We start from the raw sequence: 25,229 nt of genomic DNA on the forward strand, positions 1-25,229 counted from the left end.
GAGCTGAGATATCGAAATTCAAAATTTCGACCCGAAAAAAAAACGACAGTGTTACCCCTTTCGTTTTTTTTTCATTTTTGGGCGAAAAATTAAGTTTCTCCAATCTTCTCAAAACTCTGGATTATGATAGAGGGCTGTGAGACTTTGACCTGAGTGCAAAAATGGATGATCTAGACCCTTCCAGAGCTGAGATATCGAAATTCAAAATTTCGACCCGTTTTTTTTTCATTTTTGGGCGAAAAATTAAGTTTCTCCAATCTTCTCAAAACTCTGGATTATGATAGAGGGCTGTGAGACTTTGACCTGAGTGCAAAAATGGATGATCTAGACCCTTCCAGAGCTGAGATATCGAAATTCAAAATTTCGACCCGAAAAAAAAACGACAGTGTTACCCCTTTCGTTTTTTTTCATTTTTGGGCGAAAAATTAAGTTTCTCCAATCTTCTCAAAACTCTGGATTATGATAGAGGGCCGTGAGACTTTGACCTGAGTGCAAAAATGGATGATCTAGACCCTTCCAGAGCTGAGATATCGAAATTCAAAATTTCGACCCGAAAAAAAAACGACAGTGTTACCCCTTTCGTTTTTTTTCATTTTTGGGCGAAAAATTAAGTTTCTCCAATCTTCTCAAAACTCTGGATTATGATAGAGGGCTGTGAGACTTTGACCTGAGTGCAAAAATGGATGATCTAGACCCTTCCAGAGCTGAGATATCGAAATTCAAAATTTCGACCCGAAAAAAAAACGACAGTGTTACCCCTTTCGTTTTTTTTCATTTTTGGGCGAAAAATTAAGTTTCTCCAATCTTCTCAAAACTCTGGATTATGATAGAGGGCCGTGAGACTTTGACCTGAGTGCAAAAATGGATGATCTAGACCCTTCCAGAGCTGAGATATCGAAATTCAAAATTTCGACCCGAAAAAAAAACGACAGTGTTACCCCTTTCGTTTTTTTTCATTTTTGGGCGAAAAATTAAGTTTCTCCAATCTTCTCAAAACTCTGGATTATGATAGAGGGCCGTGAGACTTTGACCTGAGTGCAAAAATGGATGATCTAGACCCTTCCAGAGCTGAGATATCGAAATTCAAAATTTCGACCCGAAAAAAAAACGACAGTGTTACCCCTTTCGTTTTTTTTTCATTTTTGGGCGAAAAATTAAGTTTCTCCAATCTTCTCAAAACTCTGGATTATGATAGAGGGCTGTGAGACTTTGACCTGAGTGCAAAAATGGATGATCTAGACCCTTCCAGAGCTGAGATATCGAAATTCAAAATTTCGACCCGAAAAAAAAACGACAGTGTTACCCCTTTCGTTTTTTTTTCATTTTTGGGCGAAAAATTAAGTTTCTCCAATCTTCTCAAAACTCTGGATTATGATAGAGGGCTGTGAGACTTTGACCTGAGTGCAAAAATGGAGGCTCTAGACCCTTCCAGAGCTGAGATATCGAAATTCAAAATTTCGACCCGAAAAAAAAAACGACAGTGTTACCCCTTTCGTTTTTTTTCATTTTTGGGCGAAAAATTAAGTTTCTCCAATCTTCTCAAAACTCTGGATTATGATAGAGGGCTGTGAGACTTTGACCTGAGTGCAAAAATGGAGGCTCTAGACCCTTCCAGAGCTGAGATATCGAAATTCAAAATTTCGACCCGAAAAAAAAACGACAGTGTTACCCCTTTCGTTTTTTTTCATTTTTGGGCGAAAAATTAAGTTTCTCCAATCTTCTCAAAACTCTGGATTATGATAGAGGGCTGTGAGACTTTGACCTGAGTGCAAAAATGTAGGCTCTAGACCCTTCCAGAGCTGAGATATCGAAATTCAAAATTTCGACCCGAAAAAAAAACGACAGTGTTACCCCTTTCGTTTTTTTTCATTTTTGGGCGAAAAATTAAGTTTCTCCAATCTTCTCAAAACTCTGGATTATGATAGAGGGCTGTGAGACTTTGACCTGAGTGCAAAAATGTAGGCTCTAGACCCTTCCAGAGCTGAAATATCGAAATTCAAAATTTCGACCCGAAAAAAAAAACGACAGTGTTACCCCTTTCGTTTTTTTTCATTTTTGGGCGAAAAATTAAGTTTCTCCAATCTTCTCAAAACTCTGGATTATGATAGAGGGCTGTGAGACTTTGACCTGAGTGCAAAAATGGATGATCTAGACCCTTCCAGAGCTGAGATATCGAAATTCAAAATTTCGACCCGAAAAAAAAACGACAGTGTTACCCCTTTCGTTTTTTTTCATTTTTGGGCGAAAAATTAAGTTTCTCCAATCTTCTCAAAACTCTGGATTATGATAGAGGGCTGTGAGACTTTGACCTGAGTGCAAAAATGGATGATCTAGACCCTTCCAGAGCTGAGATATCGAAATTCAAAATTTCGACCCGAAAAAAAACCGACAGTGTTACCCCTTTCGTTTTTTTTCATTTTTGGGCGAAAAATTAAGTTTCTCCAATATTCTCAAAACTCTGGATTATGATAGAGGGCTGTGAGACTTTGACCTGAGTGCAAAAATGGATGATCTAGACCCTTCCAGAGCTGAGATATCGAAATTCAAAATTTCGACCCGAAAAAAAAACGACAGTGTTACCCCTTTCGTTTTTTTTCATTTTTGGGCGAAAAATTAAGTTTCTCCAATCTTCTCAAAACTCTGGATTATGATAGAGGGCTGTGAGACTTTGACCTGAGTGCAAAAATGGATGATCTAGACCCTTCCAGAGCTGAGATATCGAAATTCAAAATTTCGACCCGAAAAAAAAACGACAGTGTTACCCCTTTCGTTTTTTTTTTCATTTTTGGGCGAAAAATTAAGTTTCTCCAATCTTCTCAAAACTCTGGATTATGATAGAGGGCTGTGAGACTTTGACCTGAGTGCAAAAATGGATGATCTAGACCCTTCCAGAGCTGAGATATCGAAATTCAAAATTTCGACCCGAAAAAAAAACGACAGTGTTACCCCTTTCGTTTTTTTTTCATTTTTGGGCGAAAAATTAAGTTTCTCCAATCTTCTCAAAACTCTGGATTATGATAGAGGGCTGTGAGACTTTGACCTGAGTGCAAAAATGGATGATCTAGACCCTTCCAGAGCTGAGATATCGAAATTCAAAATTTCGACCCGTTTTTTTTCATTTTTGGGCGAAAAATTAAGTTTCTCCAATCTTCTCAAAACTCTGGATTATGATAGAGGGCTGTGAGACTTTGACCTGAGTGCAAAAATGGATGATCTAGACCCTTCCAGAGCTGAGATATCGAAATTCAAAATTTCGACCCGAAAAAAAAACGACAGTGTTACCCCTTTCGTTTTTTTTCATTTTTGGGCGAAAAATTAAGTTTCTCCAATCTTCTCAAAACTCTGGATTATGATAGAGGGCTGTGAGACTTTGACCTGAGTGCAAAAATGGATGATCTAGACCCTTCCAGAGCTGAGATATCGAAATTCAAAATTTCGACCCGAAAAAAAAACGACAGTGTTACCCCTTTCGTTTTTTTTCATTTTTGGGCGAAAAATTAAGTTTCTCCAATCTTCTCAAAACTCTGGATTATGATAGAGGGCCGTGAGACTTTGACCTGAGTGCAAAAATGGATGATCTAGACCCTTCCAGAGCTGAGATATCGAAATTCAAAATTTCGACCCGAAAAAAAAACGACAGTGTTACCCCTTTCGTTTTTTTTCATTTTTGGGCGAAAAATTAAGTTTCTCCAATCTTCTCAAAACTCTGGATTATGATAGAGGGCCGTGAGACTTTGACCTGAGTGCAAAAATGGATGATCTAGACCCTTCCAGAGCTGAGATATCGAAATTCAAAATTTCGACCCGAAAAAAAAACGACAGTGTTACCCCTTTCGTTTTTTTTCATTTTTGGGCGAAAAATTAAGTTTCTCCAATCTTCTCAAAACTCTGGATTATGATAGAGGGCTGTGAGACTTTGACCTGAGTGCAAAAATGGATGATCTAGACCCTTCCAGAGCTGAGATATCGAAATTCAAAATTTCGACCCGAAAAAAAAACGACAGTGTTACCCCTTTCGTTTTTTTTTCATTTTTGGGCGAAAAATTAAGTTTCTCCAATCTTCTCAAAACTCTGGATTATGATAGAGGGCTGTGAGACTTTGACCTGAGTGCAAAAATGGAGGCTCTAGACCCTTCCAGAGCTGAGATATCGAAATTCAAAATTTCGACCCGAAAAAAAAAACGACAGTGTTACCCCTTTCGTTTTTTTTCATTTTTGGGCGAAAAATTAAGTTTCTCCAATCTTCTCAAAACTCTGGATTATGATAGAGGGCTGTGAGACTTTGACCTGAGTGCAAAAATGGATGATCTAGACCCTTCCAGAGCTGAGATATCGAAATTCAAAATTTCGACCCGAAAAAAAACCGACAGTGTTACCCCTTTCGTTTTTTTTCATTTTTGGGCGAAAAATTAAGTTTCTCCAATATTCTCAAAACTCTGGATTATGATAGAGGGCTGTGAGACTTTGACCTGAGTGCAAAAATGGATGATCTAGACCCTTCCAGAGCTGAGATATCGAAATTCAAAATTTTGACCCGAAAAAAAAACGACAGTGTTACCCCTTTCGTTTTTTTTCATTTTTGGGCGAAAAATTAAGTTTCTCCAATCTTCTCAAAACTCTGGATTATGATAGAGGGCTGTGAGACTTTGACCTGAGTGCAAAAATGGATGATCTAGACCCTTCCAGAGCTGAGATATCGAAATTCAAAATTTCGACCCGAAAAAAAAACGACAGTGTTACCCCTTTCGTTTTTTTTTTCATTTTTGGGCGAAAAATTAAGTTTCTCCAATCTTCTCAAAACTCTGGATTATGATAGAGGGCTGTGAGACTTTGACCTGAGTGCAAAAATGGATGATCTAGACCCTTCCAGAGCTGAGATATCGAAATTCAAAATTTCGACCCGAAAAAAAAACGACAGTGTTACCCCTTTCGTTTTTTTTTCATTTTTGGGCGAAAAATTAAGTTTCTCCAATCTTCTCAAAACTCTGGATTATGATAGAGGGCTGTGAGACTTTGACCTGAGTGCAAAAATGGATGATCTAGACCCTTCCAGAGCTGAGATATCGAAATTCAAAATTTCGACCCGTTTTTTTTCATTTTTGGGCGAAAAATTAAGTTTCTCCAATCTTCTCAAAACTCTGGATTATGATAGAGGGCTGTGAGACTTTGACCTGAGTGCAAAAATGGATGATCTAGACCCTTCCAGAGCTGAGATATCGAAATTCAAAATTTCGACCCGAAAAAAAAACGACAGTGTTACCCCTTTCGTTTTTTTTCATTTTTGGGCGAAAAATTAAGTTTCTCCAATCTTCTCAAAACTCTGGATTATGATAGAGGGCTGTGAGACTTTGACCTGAGTGCAAAAATGGATGATCTAGACCCTTCCAGAGCTGAGATATCGAAATTCAAAATTTCGACCCGAAAAAAAAACGACAGTGTTACCCCTTTCGTTTTTTTTCATTTTTGGGCGAAAAATTAAGTTTCTCCAATCTTCTCAAAACTCTGGATTATGATAGAGGGCCGTGAGACTTTGACCTGAGTGCAAAAATGGATGATCTAGACCCTTCCAGAGCTGAGATATCGAAATTCAAAATTTCGACCCGAAAAAAAAACGACAGTGTTACCCCTTTCGTTTTTTTTCATTTTTGGGCGAAAAATTAAGTTTCTCCAATCTTCTCAAAACTCTGGATTATGATAGAGGGCTGTGAGACTTTGACCTGAGTGCAAAAATGGATGATCTAGACCCTTCCAGAGCTGAGATATCGAAATTCAAAATTTCGACCCGAAAAAAAAACGACAGTGTTACCCCTTTCGTTTTTTTTTCATTTTTGGGCGAAAAATTAAGTTTCTCCAATCTTCTCAAAACTCTGGATTATGATAGAGGGCTGTGAGACTTTGACCTGAGTGCAAAAATGGAGGCTCTAGACCCTTCCAGAGCTGAGATATCGAAATTCAAAATTTCGACCCGAAAAAAAAACGACAGTGTTACCCCTTTCGTTTTTTTTCATTTTTGGGCGAAAAATTAAGTTTCTCCAATCTTCTCAAAACTCTGGATTATGATAGAGGGCTGTGAGACTTTGACCTGAGTGCAAAAATGTAGGCTCTAGACCCTTCCAGAGCTGAGATATCGAAATTCAAAATTTCGACCCGAAAAAAAAACGACAGTGTTACCCCTTTCGTTTTTTTTCATTTTTGGGCGAAAAATTAAGTTTCTCCAATCTTCTCAAAACTCTGGATTATGATAGAGGGCTGTGAGACTTTGACCTGAGTGCAAAAATGTAGGCTCTAGACCCTTCCAGAGCTGAAATATCGAAATTCAAAATTTCGACCCGAAAAAAAAAACGACAGTGTTACCCCTTTCGTTTTTTTTCATTTTTGGGCGAAAAATTAAGTTTCTCCAATCTTCTCAAAACTCTGGATTATGATAGAGGGCTGTGAGACTTTGACCTGAGTGCAAAAATGGATGATCTAGACCCTTCCAGAGCTGAGATATCGAAATTCAAAATTTCGACCCGAAAAAAAAACGACAGTGTTACCCCTTTCGTTTTTTTTCATTTTTGGGCGAAAAATTAAGTTTCTCCAATCTTCTCAAAACTCTGGATTATGATAGAGGGCTGTGAGACTTTGACCTGAGTGCAAAAATGGATGATCTAGACCCTTCCAGAGCTGAGATATCGAAATTCAAAATTTCGACCCGAAAAAAAACCGACAGTGTTACCCCTTTCGTTTTTTTTCATTTTTGGGCGAAAAATTAAGTTTCTCCAATATTCTCAAAACTCTGGATTATGATAGAGGGCTGTGAGACTTTGACCTGAGTGCAAAAATGGATGATCTAGACCCTTTCAGAGCTGAGATATCGAAATTCAAAATTTCGACCCGAAAAAAAAACGACAGTGTTACCCCTTTCGTTTTTTTTCATTTTTGGGCGAAAAATTAAGTTTCTCCAATCTTCTCAAAACTCTGGATTATGATAGAGGGCTGTGAGACTTTGACCTGAGTGCAAAAATGGATGATCTAGACCCTTCCAGAGCTGAGATATCGAAATTCAAAATTTCGACCCGAAAAAAAAACGACAGTGTTACCCCTTTCGTTTTTTTTTTCATTTTTGGGCGAAAAATTAAGTTTCTCCAATCTTCTCAAAACTCTGGATTATGATAGAGGGCTGTGAGACTTTGACCTGAGTGCAAAAATGGATGATCTAGACCCTTCCAGAGCTGAGATATCGAAATTCAAAATTTCGACCCGAAAAAAAAACGACAGTGTTACCCCTTTCGTTTTTTTTTCATTTTTGGGCGAAAAATTAAGTTTCTCCAATCTTCTCAAAACTCTGGATTATGATAGAGGGCTGTGAGACTTTGACCTGAGTGCAAAAATGGATGATCTAGACCCTTCCAGAGCTGAGATATCGAAATTCAAAATTTCGACCCGTTTTTTTTCATTTTTGGGCGAAAAATTAAGTTTCTCCAATCTTCTCAAAACTCTGGATTATGATAGAGGGCTGTGAGACTTTGACCTGAGTGCAAAAATGGATGATCTAGACCCTTCCAGAGCTGAGATATCGAAATTCAAAATTTCGACCCGAAAAAAAAACGACAGTGTTACCCCTTTCGTTTTTTTTCATTTTTGGGCGAAAAATTAAGTTTCTCCAATCTTCTCAAAACTCTGGATTATGATAGAGGGCTGTGAGACTTTGACCTGAGTGCAAAAATGGATGATCTAGACCCTTCCAGAGCTGAGATATCGAAATTCAAAATTTCGACCCGAAAAAAAAACGACAGTGTTACCCCTTTCGTTTTTTTTCATTTTTGGGCGAAAAATTAAGTTTCTCCAATCTTCTCAAAACTCTGGATTATGATAGAGGGCCGTGAGACTTTGACCTGAGTGCAAAAATGGATGATCTAGACCCTTCCAGAGCTGAGATATCGAAATTCAAAATTTCGACCCGAAAAAAAAACGACAGTGTTACCCCTTTCGTTTTTTTTCATTTTTGGGCGAAAAATTAAGTTTCTCCAATCTTCTCAAAACTCTGGATTATGATAGAGGGCCGTGAGACTTTGACCTGAGTGCAAAAATGGATGATCTAGACCCTTCCAGAGCTGAGATATCGAAATTCAAAATTTCGACCCGAAAAAAAAACGACAGTGTTACCCCTTTCGTTTTTTTTTCATTTTTGGGCGAAAAATTAAGTTTCTCCAATCTTCTCAAAACTCTGGATTATGATAGAGGGCTGTGAGACTTTGACCTGAGTGCAAAAATGGATGATCTAGACCCTTCCAGAGTTGAGATATCGAAATTCAAAATTTCGACCCGAAAAAAAAACGACAGTGTTACCCCTTTCGTTTTTTTTCATTTTTGGGCGAAAAATTAAGTTTCTCCAATCTTCTCAAAACTCTGGATTATGATAGAGGGCTGTGAGACTTTGACCTGAGTGCAAAAATGGAGGCTCTAGACCCTTCCAGAGCTGAGATATCGAAATTCAAAATTTCGACCCGAAAAAAAAAACGACAGTGTTACCCCTTTCGTTTTTTTTCATTTTTGGGCGAAAAATTAAGTTTCTCCAATCTTCTCAAAACTCAGGATTATGATAGAGGGCTGTGAGACTTTGACCTGAGTGCAAAAATGGAGGCTCTAGACCCTTCCAGAGCTGAGATATCGAAATTCAAAATTTCGACCCGAAAAAAAAACGACAGTGTTACCCCTTTCGTTTTTTTTTTCATTTTTGGGCGAAAAATTAAGTTTCTCCAATCTTCTCAAAACTCTGGATTATGATAGAGGGCTGTGAGACTTTGACCTGAGTGCAAAAATGTAGGCTCTAGACCCTTCCAGAGCTGAGATATCGAAATTCAAAATTTCGACCCGAAAAAAAAACGACAGTGTTACCCCTTTCGTTTTTTTTCATTTTTGGGTGAAAAATTAAGTTTCTCCAATCTTCTCAAAACTCTGGATTATGATAGAGGGCTGTGAGACTTTGACCTGAGTGCAAAAATGGATGATCTAGACCCTTCCAGAGCTGAGATATCGAAATTCAAAATTTCGACCCGAAAAAAAAACGACAGTGTTACCCCTTTCGTTTTTTTTCATTTTTGGGCGAAAAATTAAGTTTCTCCAATCTTCTCAAAACTCTGGATTATGATAGAGGGCTGTGAGACTTTGACCTGAGTGCAAAAATGGATGATCTAGACCCTTCCAGAGCTGAGATATCGAAATTCAAAATTTCGACCCGAAAAAAAAACGACAGTGTTACCCCTTTCGTTTTTTTTCATTTTTGGGCGAAAAATTAAGTTTCTCCAATATTCTCAAAACTCTGGATTATGATAGAGGGCTGTGAGACTTTGACCTGAGTGCAAAAATGGATGATCTAGACCCTTCCAGAGCTGAGATATCGAAATTCAAAATTTCGACCCGAAAAAAAAACGACAGTGTTACCCCTTTCGTTTTTTTTCATTTTTGGGCGAAAAATTAAGTTTCTCCAATCTTCTCAAAACTCTGGATTATGATAGAGGGCTGTGAGACTTTGACCTGAGTGCAAAAATGGAGGCTCTAGACCCTTCCAGAGCTGAGATATCGAAATTCAAAATTTCGACCCGAAAAAAAACCGACAGTGTTACCCCTTTCGTTTTTTTTTTTTCATTTTTGGGCGAAAAATTAAGTTTCTCCAATCTTCTCAAAACTCTGGATTATGATAGAGGGCTGTGAGACTTTGACCTGAGTGCAAAAATGGAGGCTCTAGACCCTTCCAGAGCTGAGATATCGAAATTCAAAATTTCGACCCGAAAAAAAACCGACAGTGTTACCCCTTTCGTTTTTTTTCATTTTTGGGCGAAAAATTAAGTTTCTCCAATATTATCAAAACTCTGGATTATGATAGAGGGCTGTGAGACTTTGACCTGAGTGCAAAAATGGATGATCTAGACCCTTCCAGAGCTGAGATATCGAAATTAAAAATTTCGACCCGAAAAAAAAAAACGACAGTGTTACCCCTTTCGTTTTTTTTCATTTTTGGGCGAAAAATTAAGTTTCTCCAATCTTCTCAAAACTCTGGATTATGATAGAGGGCCGTGAGACTTTGACCTGAGTGCAAAAATGGAGGCTCTAGACCCTTCCAGAGCTGAGATATCGAAATTAAAAATTTCGACCCGAAAAAAAAACGACAGTGTTACCCCTTTCGTTTTTTTTTATTTTTGGGCGAAAAATTAAGTTTCTCCAATCTTCTCAAAACTCTGGATTATGATAGAGGGCTGTGAGACTTTGACCTGAGTGCAAAAATGGAGGCTCTATACCCTTCCAGAGCTGAGATATCGAAATTCAAAATTTCGACCCGAAAAAAAAACGACAGTGTTACCCCTTTCGTTTTTTTTCATTTTTGGGCGAAAAATTAAGTTTCTCCAATCTTCTCAAAACTCTGGATTATGATAGAGGGCTGTGAGACTTTGACCTGAGTGCAAAAATGGATGATCTAGACCCTTCCAGAGCTGAGATATCGAAATTCAAAATTTCGACCTGAAAAAAAAACGACAGTGTTACCCCTTTCGTTTTTTTTCATTTTTGGGCGAAAAATTAAGTTTCTCCAATCTTCTCAAAACTCTGGATTATGATAGAGGGCTGTGAGACTTTGACCTGAGTGCAAAAATGGATGATCTAGACCCTTCCAGAGCTGAGATATCGAAATTCAAAATTTCGACCCGAAAAAAAAAAACGACAGTGTTACCCCTTTCGTTTTTTTTTTTCATTTTTGGGCGAAAAATTAAGTTTCTCCAATCTTCTCAAAACTCTGGATTATGATAGAGGGCTGTGAGACTTTGACCTGAGTGCAAAAATGGAGGCTCTAGACCCTTCCAGAGCTGAGATATCGAAATTCAAAATTTCGACCCGAAAAAAAAACGACAGTGTTACCCCTTTCGTTTTTTTTCATTTTTGGGCGAAAAATTAAGTTTCTCCAATCTTCTCAAAACTCTGGATTATGATAGAGGGCTGTGAGACTTTGACCTGAGTGCAAAAATGGAGGCTCTAGACCCTTCCAGAGCTGAGATATCGAAATTCAAAATTTCGACCCGAAAAAAAACGACAGTGTTACCCCTTTCGTTTTTTTTCATTTTTGGGCGAAAAATTAAGTTTCTCCAATCTTCTCAAAACTCTGGATAATGATAGAGGGCTGTGAGACTTTGACCTGAGTGCAAAAATGGAGGCTCTAGACCCTTCCAGAGCTGAGATATCGAAATTCAAAATTTCGACCCGAAAAAAAACGACAGTGTTACCCCTTTCGTTTTTTTTCATTTTTGGGCGAAAAATTAAGTTTCTCCAATCTTCTCAAAACTCTGGATTATGATAGAGGGCTGTGAGACTTTGACCTGAGTGCAAAAATGGAGGCTCTAGACCCTTCCAGAGCTGAGATATCGAAATTAAAAATTTCGACCCGAAAAAAAAAACGACAGTGTTACCCCTTTCGTTTTTTTTCATTTTTGGGCGAAAAATTAAGTTTCTCCAATCTTCTCAAAACTCTGGATTATGATAGAGGGCCGTGAGACTTTGACCTGAGTGCAAAAATGGAGGCTCTAGACCCTTCCAGAGCTGAGATATCGAAATTCAAAATTTCGACCCGAAAAAAAAACGACAGTGTTACCCCTTTCGTTTTTTTTCATTTTTGGGCGAAAAATTAAGTTTCTCCAATCTTCTCAAAACTCTGGATTATGATAGAGGGCCGTGAGACTTTGACCTGAGTGCAAAAATGGATGATCTAGACCCTTCCAGAGCTGAGATATCGAAATTCAAAATTTCGACCCGAAAAAAAAACGACAGTGTTACCCCTTTCGTTTTTTTTTCATTTTTGGGCGAAAAATTAAGTTTCTCCAATCTTCTCAAAACTCTGGATTATGATAGAGGGCTGTGAGACTTTGACCTGAGTGCAAAAATGGATGATCTAGACCCTTCCAGAGCTGAGATATCGAAATTCAAAATTTCGACCCGAAAAAAAAACGACAGTGTTACCCCTTTCGTTTTTTTTCATTTTTGGGCGAAAAATTAAGTTTCTCCAATCTTCTCAAAACTCTGGATTATGATAGAGGGCTGTGAGACTTTGACCTGAGTGCAAAAATGGAGGCTCTAGACCCTTCCAGAGCTGAGATATCGAAATTCAAAATTTTGACCCGAAAAAAAAACGACAGTGTTACCCCTTTCGTTTTTTTTCATTTTTGGGCGAAAAATTAAGTTTCTCCAATCTTCTCAAAACTCTGGATTATGATAGAGGGCTGTGAGACTTTGACCTGAGTGCAAAAATGGAGGCTCTAGACCCTTCCAGAGCTGAGATATCGAAATTCAAAATTTCGACCCGAAAAAAAAAACGACAGTGTTACCCCTTTCGTTTTTTTTCATCTTTGGGCGAAAAATTAAGTTTCTCCAATCTTCTCAAAACTCTGGATTATGATAGAGGGCTGTGAGACTTTGACCTGAGTGCAAAAATGGAGGCTCTAGACCCTTCCAGAGCTGAGATATCGAAATTCAAAATTTCGACCCGAAAAAAAAAAACGACAGTGTTACCCCTTTCGTTTTTTTTCATTTTTGGGCGAAAAATTAAGTTTCTCCAATCTTCTCAAAACTCTGGATTATGATAGAGGGCTGTGAGACTTTGACCTGAGTGCAAAAATGGAGGCTCTAGACCCTTCCAGAGCTGAGATATCGAAATTAAAAATTTCGACCCGAAAAAAAAACGACAGTGTTACCCCTTTCGTTTTTTTTTATTTTTGGGCGAAAAATTAAGTTTCTCCAATCTTCTCAAAACTCTGGATTATGATAGAGGGCTGTGAGACTTTGACCTGAGTGCAAAAATGGAGGCTCTAGACCCTTCCAGAGCTGAGATATCGAAATTCAAAATTTCGACCCGAAAAAAAAACGACAGTGTTACCCCTTTCGTTTTTTTTTCATTTTTGGGCGAAAAATTAAGTTTCTCCAATCTTCTCAAAACTCTGGATTATGATAGAGGGCTGTGAGACTTTGACCTGAGTGCAAAAATGGATGATCTAGACCCTTCCAGAGCTGAGATATCGAAATTCAAAATTTCGACCCGAAAAAAAAACCACAGTGTTACCCCTTTCGTTTTTTTTCATTTTTGGGCGAAAAATTAAGTTTCTCCAATCTTCTCAAAACTCTGGATTATGATAGAGGGCTGTGAGACTTTGACCTGAGTGCAAAAATGGATGATCTAGACCCTTCCAGAGCTGAGATATCGAAATTAAAAATTTCGACCCGAAAAAAAAAAAACGACAGTGTTACCCCTTTCGTTTTTTTTTTTCATTTTTGGGCGAAAAATTAAGTTTCTCCAATCTTCTCAAAACTCTGGATTATGATAGAGGGCTGTGAGACTTTGACCTGAGTGCAAAAATGGAGGCTCTAGACCCTTCCAGAGCTGAGATATCGAAATTCAAAATTTCGACCCGAAAAAAAAACGACAGTGTTACCCCTTTCGTTTTTTTTCATTTTTGGGCGAAAAATTAAGTTTCTCCAATCTTCTCAAAACTCTGGATTATGATAGAGGGCCGTGAGAATTTGACCTGAGTGCAAAAATGGAGGCTCTAGACCCTTCCAGAGCTGAGATATCGAAATTCAAAATTTCGACCCGAAAAAAAAACGACAGTGTTACCCCTTTCGTTTTTTTTCATTTTTGGGCGAAAAATTAAGTTTCTCCAATCTTCTCAAAACTCTGGATTATGATAGAGGGCTGTGAGACTTTGACCTGAGTGCAAAAATGGATGATCTAGACCCTTCCAGAGCTGAGATATCGAAATTCAAAATTTCGACCGGAAAAAAAAACGACAGTGTTACCCCTTTCGTTTTTTTTCATTTTTGGGCGAAAAATTAAGTTTCTCCAATCTTCTCAAAACTCTGGATTATGATAGAGGGCCGTGAGACTTTGACCTGAGTGCAAAAATTGAGGCTCTAGACCCTTCCAGAGCTGATATATCGAAATTCAAAATTTCGACCCGAAAAAAAAACGACAGTGTTACCCCTTTCGTTTTTTTTCATTTTTGGGCGAAAAATTAAGTTTCTCCAATCTTCTCAAAACTCTGGATTATGATAGAGGGCTGTGAGACTTTGACCTGAGTGCAAAAATGGATGATCTAGACCCTTCCAGAGCTGAGATATCGAAATTCAAAATTTCGACCCGAAAAAAAAAACGACAGTGTTACCCCTTTCGTTTTTTTTCATTTTTGGGCGAAAAATTAAGTTTCTCCAATCTTCTCAAAACTCTGGATTATGATAGAGGGCCGTGAGACTTTGACCTGAGTGCAAAAATGGAGGCTCTAGACCCTTCCAGAGCTGAGATATCGAAATTCAAAATTTCGACCCGAAAAAAAAACGACAGTGTTACCCCTTTCTTTTTTTTTCATTTTTGGGCGAAAAATTAAGTTTCTCCAATCTTCTCAAAACTCTGGATTATGATAGAGGGCTGTGAGACTTTGACCTGAGTGCAAAAATGGATGATCTAGACCCTTCCAGAGCTGAGATATCGAAATTCAAAATTTCGACCCGAAAAAAAAACGACAGTGTTACCCCTTTCGTTTTTTTTCATTTTTGGGCGAAAAATTAAGTTTCTCCAATCTTCTCAAAACTCTGGATTATGATAGAGGGCTGTGAGACTTTGACCTGAGTGCAAAAATGGATGATCTAGACCCTTCCAGAGCTGAGATATCGAAATTCAAAATTTCGACCCGAAAAAAAAAACGACAGTGTTACCCCTTTCGTTTTTTTTCATTTTTGGGCGAAAAATTAAGTTTCTCCAATCTTCTCAAAACTCTGGATTATGATAGAGGGCCGTGAGACTTTGACCTGAGTGCAAAAATGGATGATCTAGACCCTTCCAGAGCTGAGATATCGAAATTCAAAATTTCGACCCGAAAAAAAAACGACAGTGTTACCCCTTTCGTTTTTTTTCATTTTTGGGCGAAAAATTAAGTTTCTCCAATCTTCTCAAAACTCTGGATTATGATAGAGGGCTGTGAGACTTTGACCTGAGTGCAAAAATGGATGATCTAGACCCTTCCAGAGCTGAGATATCGAAATTCAAAATTTCGACCCGAAAAAAAAACGACAGTGTTACCCCTTTCGTTTTTTTTTCATTTTTGGGCGAAAAATTAAGTTTCTCCAATCTTCTCAAAACTCTGGATTATGATAGAGGGCCGTGAGACTTTGACCTGAGTGCAAAAATGGATGATCTAGACCCTTCCAGAGCTGAGATATCGAAATTCAAAATTTCGACCCGAAAAAAAAAACGACAGTGTTACCCCTTTCGTTTTTTTTCATTTTTGGGCGAAAAATTAAGTTTCTCCAATCTTCTCAAAACTCTGGATTATGATAGAGGGCCGTGAGACTTTGACCTGAGTGCAAAAATGGATGATCTAGACCCTTCCAGAGCTGAGATATCGAAATTCAAAATTTCGACCCGAAAAAAAAACGACAGTGTTACCCCTTTCGTTTTTTTTTCATTTTTGGGCGAAAAATTAAGTTTCTCCAATCTTCTCAAAACTCTGGATTATGATAGAGGGCTGTGAGACTTTGACCTGAGTGCAAAAATGGAGGCTCTAGACCCTTCCAGAGCTGAGATATCGAAATTCAAAATTTCGACCCGAAAAAAAACGACAGTGTTACCCCTTTCGTTTTTTTTCATTTTTGGGCGAAAAATTAAGTTTCTCCAATCTTCTCAAAACTCTGGATTATGATAGAGGGCCGTGAGACTTTGACCTGAGTGCAAAAATGGATGATCTAGACCCTTCCAGAGCTGAGATATCGAAATTCAAAATTTCGACCCGAAAAAAAACGACAGTGTTACCCCTTTCGTTTTTTTTCATTTTTGGGCGAAAAATTAAGTTTCTCCAATCTTCTCAAAACTCTGGATTATGATAGAGGGCTGTGAGACTTTGACCTGAGTGCAAAAATGGAGGCTCTAGACCCTTCCAGAGCTGAGATATCGAAATTCAAAATTTCGACCCGAAAAAAAAACGACAGTGTTACCCCTTTCGTTTTTTTTCATTTTTGGGCGAAAAATTAAGTTTCTCCAATCTTCTCAAAACTCTGGATTATGATAGAGGGCTGTGAGACTTTGACCTGAGTGCAAAAATGGAGGCTCTAGACCCTTCCAGAGCTGAGATATCGAAATTCAAAATTTCGACCCGAAAAAAAAACGACAGTGTTACCCCTTTCGTTTTTTTTCATTTTTGGGCGAAAAATTAAGTTTCTCCAATCTTCTCAAAACTCTGGATTATGATAGAGGGCTGTGAGACTTTGACCTGAGTGCAAAAATGGATGATCTAGACCCTTCCAGAGCTGAGATATCGAAATTCAAAATTTCGACCCGAAAAAAAAACGACAGTGTTACCCCTTTCGTTTTTTTTCATTTTTGGGCGAAAAATTAAGTTTCTCCAATATTCTCAAAACTCTGGATTATGATAGAGGGCTGTGAGACTTTGACCTGAGTGCAAAAATGGATGATCTAGACCCTTCCAGAGCTGAGATATCGAAATTCAAAATTTCGACCCGAAAAAAAAACGACAGTGTTACCCCTTTCGTTTTTTTTCATTTTTGGGCGAAAAATTAAGTTTCTCCAATCTTCTCAAAACTCTGGATTATGATAGAGGGCTGTGAGACTTTGACCTGAGTGCAAAAATGGATGATCTAGACCCTTCCAGAGCTGAGATATCGAAATTCAAAATTTCGACCCGAAAAAAAAACGACAGTGTTACTTACCCCTTTTTTTTTTTTTCATTTTTGGGCGAAAAATTAAGTTTCTCCAATCTTCTCAAAACTCTGGATTATGATAGAGGGCTGTGAGACTTTGACCTGAGTGCAAAAATGGATGATCTAGACCCTTCCAGAGCTGAGATATCGAAATTCAAAATTTCGACCCGAAAAAAAACGACAGTGTTACCCCTTTCGTTTTTTTTCATTTTTGGGCGAAAAATTAAGTTTCTCCAATCTTCTCAAAACTCTGGATTATGATAGAGGGCCGTGAGACTTTGACCTGAGTGCAAAAATGGATGATCTAGACCCTTCCAGAGCTGAGATATCGAAATTCAAAATTTCGACCCGAAAAAAAAACGACAGTGTTACCCCTTTCGTTTTTTTTCATTTTTGGGCGAAAAATTAAGTTTCTCCAATCTTCTCAAAACTCTGGATTATGATAGAGGGCTGTGAGACTTTGACCTGAGTGCAAAAATGGATGATCTAGACCCTTCCAGAGCTGAGATATCGAAATTCAAAATTTCGACCCGAAAAAAAACCCGACAGTGTTAACCCTTTCGTTTTTTTTCATTTTTGGGCGAAAAATTAAGTTTCTCCAATCTTCTCAAAACTCTGGATTATGATAGAGGGCTGTGAGACTTTGACCTGAGTGCAAAAATGGAGGCTCTAGACCCTTCCAGAGCTGAGATATCGAAATTCAAAATTTCGACCCGAAAAAAAAACGACAGTGTTACCCCTTTCGTTTTTTTTTCATTTTTGGGCGAAAAATTAAGTTTCTCCAATCTTCTCAAAACTCTGGATTATGATAGAGGGCTGTGAGACTTTGACCTGAGTGCAAAAATGGATGATCTAGACCCTTCCAGAGCTGAGATATCGAAATTCAAAATTTCGACCCGAAAAAAAAACGACAGTGTTACCCCTTTCGTTTTTTTTCATTTTTGGGCGAAAAATTAAGTTTCTCCAATCTTCTCAAAACTCTGGATTATGATAGAGGGCCGTGAGACTTTGACCTGAGTGCAAAAATGGATGATCTAGACCCTTCCAGAGCTGAGATATCAAAATTCAAAATTTCGACCCGAAAAAAAAACGACAGTGTTACCCCTTTCGTTTTTTTTCATTTTTGGGCGAAAAATTAAGTTTCTCCAATCTTCTCAAAACTCTGGATTATGATAGAGGGCTGTGAGACTTTGACCTGAGTGCAAAAATGGATGATCTAGACCCTTCCAGAGCTGAGATATCGAAATTCAAAATTTCGACCCGAAAAAAAACCCGACAGTGTTAACCCTTTCGTTTTTTTTCATTTTTGGGCGAAAAATTAAGTTTCTCCAATCTTCTCAAAACTCTGGATTATGATAGAGGGCCGTGAGACTTTGACCTGAGTGCAAAAATGGATGATCTAGACCCTTCCAGAGCTGAGATATCGAAATTCAAAATTTCGACCCGAAAAAAAAACGACAGTGTTACCCCTTTCGTTTTTTTTCATTTTTGGGCGAAAAATTAAGTTTCTCCAATCTTCTCAAAACTCTGGATTATGATAGAGGGCTGTGAGACTTTGACCTGAGTGCAAAAATGGATGATCTAGACCCTTCCAGAGCTGAGATATCGAAATTCAAAATTTCGACCCGAAAAAAAAACGACAGTGTTACCCCTTTCGTTTTTTTTCATTTTTGGGCGAAAAATTAAGTTTCTCCAATCTTCTCAAAACTCTGGATTATGATAGAGGGCCGTGAGACTTTGACCTGAGTGCAAAAATGGATGATCTAGACCCTTCCAGAGCTGAGATATCGAAATTCAAAATTTCGACCCGAAAAAAAAACGACAGTGTTACCCCTTTCGTTTTTTTTCATTTTTGGGCGAAAAATTAAGTTTCTCCAATCTTCTCAAAACTCTGGATTATGATAGAGGGCTGTGAGACTTTGACCTGAGTGCAAAAATGGAGGCTCTAGACCCTTCCAGAGCTGAGATATCGAAATTCAAAATTTCGACCCGAAAAAAAAACGACAGTGTTACCCCTTTCGTTTTTTTTCATTTTTGGGCGAAAAATTAAGTTTCTCCAATCTTCTCAAAACTCTGGATTATGATAGAGGGCTGTGAGACTTTGACCTGAGTGCAAAAATGGATGATCTAGACCCTTCCAGAGCTGAGATATCGAAATTCAAAATTTCGACCCGAAAAAAAAAACGACAGTGTTACCCCTTTCGTTTTTTTTCATTTTTGGGCGAAAAATTAAGTTTCTCCAATCTTCTCAAAACTCTGGATTATGATAGAGGGCTGTGAGACTTTGACCTGAGTGCAAAAATGGAGGCTCTAGACCCTTCCAGAGCTGAGATATCGAAATTCAAAATTTCGACCCGAAAAAAAAACGACAGTGTTACCCCTTTCGTTTTTTTCATTTTTGGGCGAAAAATTAAGTTTCTCCAATCTTCTCAAAACTCTGGATTATGATAGAGGGCTGTGAGACTTTGACCTGAGTGCAAAAATGTAGGCTCTAGACCCTTCCAGAGCTGAGATATCGAAATTCAAAATTTCGACCCGAAAAAAAAACGACAGTGTTACCCCTTTCGTTTTTTTTTCATTTTTGGGCGAAAAATTAAGTTTCTCCAATCTTCTCAAAACTCTGGATTATGATAGAGGGCTGTGAGACTTTGACCTGAGTGCAAAAATGGATGATCTAGACCCTTCCAGAGCTGAGATATCGAAATTCAAAATTTCGACCCGAAAAAAAAACGACAGTGTTACCCCTTTCGTTTTTTTTTTCATTTTTTGGCGAAAAATTAAGTTTCTCCAATCTTCTCAAAACTCTGGATTATGATAGAGGGCTGTGAGACTTTGACCTGAGTGCAAAAATGGATGATCTAGACCCTTCCAGAGCTGAGATATCGAAATTCAAAATTTCGACCCGAAAAAAAAACGACAGTGTTACCCCTTTCGTTTTTTTTTTCATTTTTGGGCGAAAAATTAAGTTTCTCCAATCTTCTCAAAACTCTGGATTATGATAGAGGGCTGTGAGACTTTGACCTGAGTGCAAAAATGGATGATCTAGACCCTTCCAGAGCTGAGATATCGAAATTCAAAATTTCGACCCGAAAAAAAAACGACAGTGTTACCCCTTTCGTTTTTTTTCATTTTTGGGCGAAAAATTAAGTTTCTCCAATATTCTCAAAACTCTGGATTATGATAGAGGGCTGTGAGACTTTGACCTGAGTGCAAAAATGGATGATCTAGACCCTTCCAGAGCTGAGATATCGAAATTCAAAATTTCGACCCGAAAAAAAAACGACAGTGTTACCCCTTTCGTTTTTTTTCATTTTTGGGCGAAAAATTAAGTTTCTCCAATCTTCTCAAAACTCTGGATTATGATAGAGGGCTGTGAGACTTTGACCTGAGTGCAAAAATGTAGGCTCTAGACACTTCCAGAGCTGAGATATCGAAATTCAAAATTTCGACCCGAAAAAAAAACGACAGTGTTACCCCTTTCGTTTTTTTTTCATTTTTGGGCGAAAAATTAAGTTTCTCCAATCTTCTCAAAACTCTGGATTATGATAGAGGGCCGTGAGACTTTGACCTGAGTGCAAAAATGGATGATCTAGACCCTTCCAGAGCTGAGATATCGAAATTCAAAATTTCGACCCGAAAAAAAAACGACAGTGTTACCCCTTTCGTTTTTTTTCATTTTTGGGCGAAAAATTAAGTTTCTCCAATCTTCTCAAAACTCTGGATTATGATAGAGGGCTGTGAGACTTTGACCTGAGTGCAAAAATGGATGATCTAGACCCTTCCAGAGCTGAGATATCGAAATTCAAAATTTCGAACCGAAAAAAAAAACAACAGTGTTACCCCTTTCGTTTTTTTTCATTTTTGGGCGAAAAATTAAGTTTCTCCAATCTTCTCAAAACTCTGGATTATGATAGAGGGCCGTGAGACTTTGACCTGAGTGCAAAAATGGATGATCTAGACCCTTCCAGAGCTGAGATATCGAAATTCAAAATTTCGACCCGAAAAAAAAAACGACAGTGTTACCCCTTTCGTTTTTTTTCATTTTTGGGCGAAAAATTAAGTTTCTCCAATCTTCTCAAAACTCTGGATTATGATAGAGGGCCGTGAGACTTTGACCTGAGTGCAAAAATGGAGGCTCTAGACCCTTACAGAGCTGAGATATCGAAATTCAAAATTTCGACCCGAAAAAAAAACGACAGTGTTACCCCTTTCGTTTTTTTTCATTTTTGGGCGAAAAATTAAGTTTCTCCAATCTTCTCAAAACTCTGGATTATGATAGAGGGCTGTGAGACTTTGACCTGAGTGCAAAAATGTAGGCTCTAGACCCTTCCAGAGCTGAGATATCGAAATTCAAAATTTCGACCCGAAAAAAAAACGACAGTGTTACCCCTTTCGTTTTTTTTCATTTTTGGGCGAAAAATTAAGTTTCTCCAATCTTCTCAAAACTCTGGATTATGATAGAGGGCTGTGAGACTTTGACCTGAGTGCAAAAATGTAGGCTCTAGACCCTTCCAGAGCTGAGATATCGAAATTCAAAATTTCGACCCGAAAAAAAAAACGACAGTGTTACCCCTTTCGTTTTTTTTCATTTTTGGGCGAAAAATTAAGTTTCTCCAATCTTCTCAAAACTCTGGATTATGATAGAGGGCTGTGAGACTTTGACCTGAGTGCAAAAATGTAGGCTCTAGACCCTTCCAGAGCTGAGATATCGAAATTCAAAATTTCGACCCGAAAAAAAAACGACAGTGTTACCCCTTTCGTTTTTTTTCATTTTTGGGCGAAAAATTAAGTTTCTCCAATCTTCTCAAAACTCTGGATTATGATAGAGGGCCGTGAGACTTTGACCTGAGTGCAAAAATGTAGGCTCTAGACCCTTCCAGAGCTGAGATATCGAAATTCAAAATTTCGACCCGAAAAAAAAACGACAGTGTTACCCCTTTCGTTTTTTTTCATTTTTGGGCGAAAAATTAAGTTTCTCCAATCTTCTCAAAACTCTGGATTATGATAGAGGGCCGTGAGACTTTGACCTGAGTGCAAAAATGTAGGCTCTAGACCCTTCCAGAGCTGAGATATCGAAATTCAAAATTTCGACCCGAAAAAAAAACGACAGTGTTACCCCTTTCGTTTTTTTTCATTTTTGGGCGAAAAATTAAGTTTCTCCAATCTTCTCAAAACTCTGGATTATGATAGAGGGCCGTGAGACTTTGACCTGAGTGCAAAAATGGATGATCTAGACCCTTCCAGAGCTGAGATATCGAAATTCAAAATTTCGACCCGAAAAAAAAACGACAGTGTTACCCCTTTCGTTTTTTTTTATTTTTGGGCGAAAAATTAAGTTTCTCCAATCTTCTCAAAACTCTGGATTATGATAGAGGGCTGTGAGACTTTGACCTGAGTGCAAAAATGGAGGCTCTAGACCCTTCCAGAGCTGAGATATCGAAATTCAAAATTTCGACCCGAAAAAAAAACGACAGTGTTACCCCTTTCGTTTTTTTTTCATTTTTGGGCGAAAAATTAAGTTTCTCCAATCTTCTCAAAACTCTGGATTATGATAGAGGGCTGTGAGACTTTGACCTGAGTGCAAAAATGGATGATCTAGACCCTTCCAGAGCTGAGATATCGAAATTCAAAATTTCGACCCGAAAAAAAAACCACAGTGTTACCCCTTTCGTTTTTTTTCATTTTTGGGCGAAAAATTAAGTTTCTCCAATCTTCTCAAAACTCTGGATTATGATAGAGGGCTGTGAGACTTTGACCTGAGTGCAAAAATGGATGATCTAGACCCTTCCAGAGCTGAGATATCGAAATTAAAAATTTCGACCCGAAAAAAAAAAAACGACAGTGTTACCCCTTTCGTTTTTTTTTTTCATTTTTGGGCGAAAAATTAAGTTTCTCCAATCTTCTCAAAACTCTGGATTATGATAGAGGGCTGTGAGACTTTGACCTGAGTGCAAAAATGGAGGCTCTAGACCCTTCCAGAGCTGAGATATCGAAATTCAAAATTTCGACCCGAAAAAAAAACGACAGTGTTACCCCTTTCGTTTTTTTTCATTTTTGGGCGAAAAATTAAGTTTCTCCAATCTTCTCAAAACTCTGGATTATGATAGAGGGCCGTGAGAATTTGACCTGAGTGCAAAAATGGAGGCTCTAGACCCTTCCAGAGCTGAGATATCGAAATTCAAAATTTCGACCCGAAAAAAAAACGACAGTGTTACCCCTTTCGTTTTTTTTCATTTTTGGGCGAAAAATTAAGTTTCTCCAATCTTCTCAAAACTCTGGATTATGATAGAGGGCTGTGAGACTTTGACCTGAGTGCAAAAATGGATGATCTAGACCCTTCCAGAGCTGAGATATCGAAATTCAAAATTTCGACCGGAAAAAAAAACGACAGTGTTACCCCTTTCGTTTTTTTTCATTTTTGGGCGAAAAATTAAGTTTCTCCAATCTTCTCAAAACTCTGGATTATGATAGAGGGCCGTGAGACTTTGACCTGAGTGCAAAAATTGAGGCTCTAGACCCTTCCAGAGCTGATATATCGAAATTCAAAATTTCGACCCGAAAAAAAAAACGACAGTGTTACCCCTTTCGTTTTTTTTCATTTTTGGGCGAAAAATTAAGTTTCTCCAATCTTCTCAAAACTCTGGATTATGATAGAGGGCTGTGAGACTTTGACCTGAGTGCAAAAATGGATGATCTAGACCCTTCCAGAGCTGAGATATCGAAATTCAAAATTTCGACCCGAAAAAAAAAACGACAGTGTTACCCCTTTCGTTTTTTTTCATTTTTGGGCGAAAAATTAAGTTTCTCCAATCTTCTCAAAACTCTGGATTATGATAGAGGGCCGTGAGACTTTGACCTGAGTGCAAAAATGGAGGCTCTAGACCCTTCCAGAGCTGAGATATCGAAATTCAAAATTTCGACCCGAAAAAAAAACGACAGTGTTACCCCTTTCTTTTTTTTTCATTTTTGGGCGAAAAATTAAGTTTCTCCAATCTTCTCAAAACTCTGGATTATGATAGAGGGCTGTGAGACTTTGACCTGAGTGCAAAAATGGATGATCTAGACCCTTCCAGAGCTGAGATATCGAAATTCAAAATTTCGACCCGAAAAAAAAACGACAGTGTTACCCCTTTCGTTTTTTTTCATTTTTGGGCGAAAAATTAAGTTTCTCCAATCTTCTCAAAACTCTGGATTATGATAGAGGGCTGTGAGACTTTGACCTGAGTGCAAAAATGGATGATCTAGACCCTTCCAGAGCTGAGATATCGAAATTCAAAATTTCGACCCGAAAAAAAAAACGACAGTGTTACCCCTTTCGTTTTTTTTCATTTTTGGGCGAAAAATTAAGTTTCTCCAATCTTCTCAAAACTCTGGATTATGATAGAGGGCCGTGAGACTTTGACCTGAGTGCAAAAATGGATGATCTAGACCCTTCCAGAGCTGAGATATCGAAATTCAAAATTTCGACCCGAAAAAAAAACGACAGTGTTACCCCTTTCGTTTTTTTTCATTTTTGGGCGAAAAATTAAGTTTCTCCAATCTTCTCAAAACTCTGGATTATGATAGAGGGCTGTGAGACTTTGACCTGAGTGCAAAAATGGATGATCTAGACCCTTCCAGAGCTGAGATATCGAAATTCAAAATTTCGACCCGAAAAAAAAACGACAGTGTTACCCCTTTCGTTTTTTTTTCATTTTTGGGCGAAAAATTAAGTTTCTCCAATCTTCTCAAAACTCTGGATTATGATAGAGGGCCGTGAGACTTTGACCTGAGTGCAAAAATGGATGATCTAGACCCTTCCAGAGCTGAGATATCGAAATTCAAAATTTCGACCCGAAAAAAAAAACGACAGTGTTACCCCTTTCGTTTTTTTTCATTTTTGGGCGAAAAATTAAGTTTCTCCAATCTTCTCAAAACTCTGGATTATGATAGAGGGCCGTGAGACTTTGACCTGAGTGCAAAAATGGATGATCTAGACCCTTCCAGAGCTGAGATATCGAAATTCAAAATTTCGACCCGAAAAAAAAACGACAGTGTTACCCCTTTCGTTTTTTTTTCATTTTTGGGCGAAAAATTAAGTTTCTCCAATCTTCTCAAAACTCTGGATTATGATAGAGGGCTGTGAGACTTTGACCTGAGTGCAAAAATGGAGGCTCTAGACCCTTCCAGAGCTGAGATATCGAAATTCAAAATTTCGACCCGAAAAAAAACGACAGTGTTACCCCTTTCGTTTTTTTTCATTTTTGGGCGAAAAATTAAGTTTCTCCAATCTTCTCAAAACTCTGGATTATGATAGAGGGCCGTGAGACTTTGACCTGAGTGCAAAAATGGATGATCTAGACCCTTCCAGAGCTGAGATATCGAAATTCAAAATTTCGACCCGAAAAAAAACGACAGTGTTACCCCTTTCGTTTTTTTTCATTTTTGGGCGAAAAATTAAGTTTCTCCAATCTTCTCAAAACTCTGGATTATGATAGAGGGCTGTGAGACTTTGACCTGAGTGC

Source organism: Pimephales promelas, chromosome 7, assembly GCF_988280905.1.
Source record: "Pimephales promelas chromosome 7, fPimPro1.hap1.1, whole genome shotgun sequence".
Classification (NCBI taxonomy): Eukaryota; Metazoa; Chordata; class Actinopteri; order Cypriniformes; family Leuciscidae; genus Pimephales; species Pimephales promelas.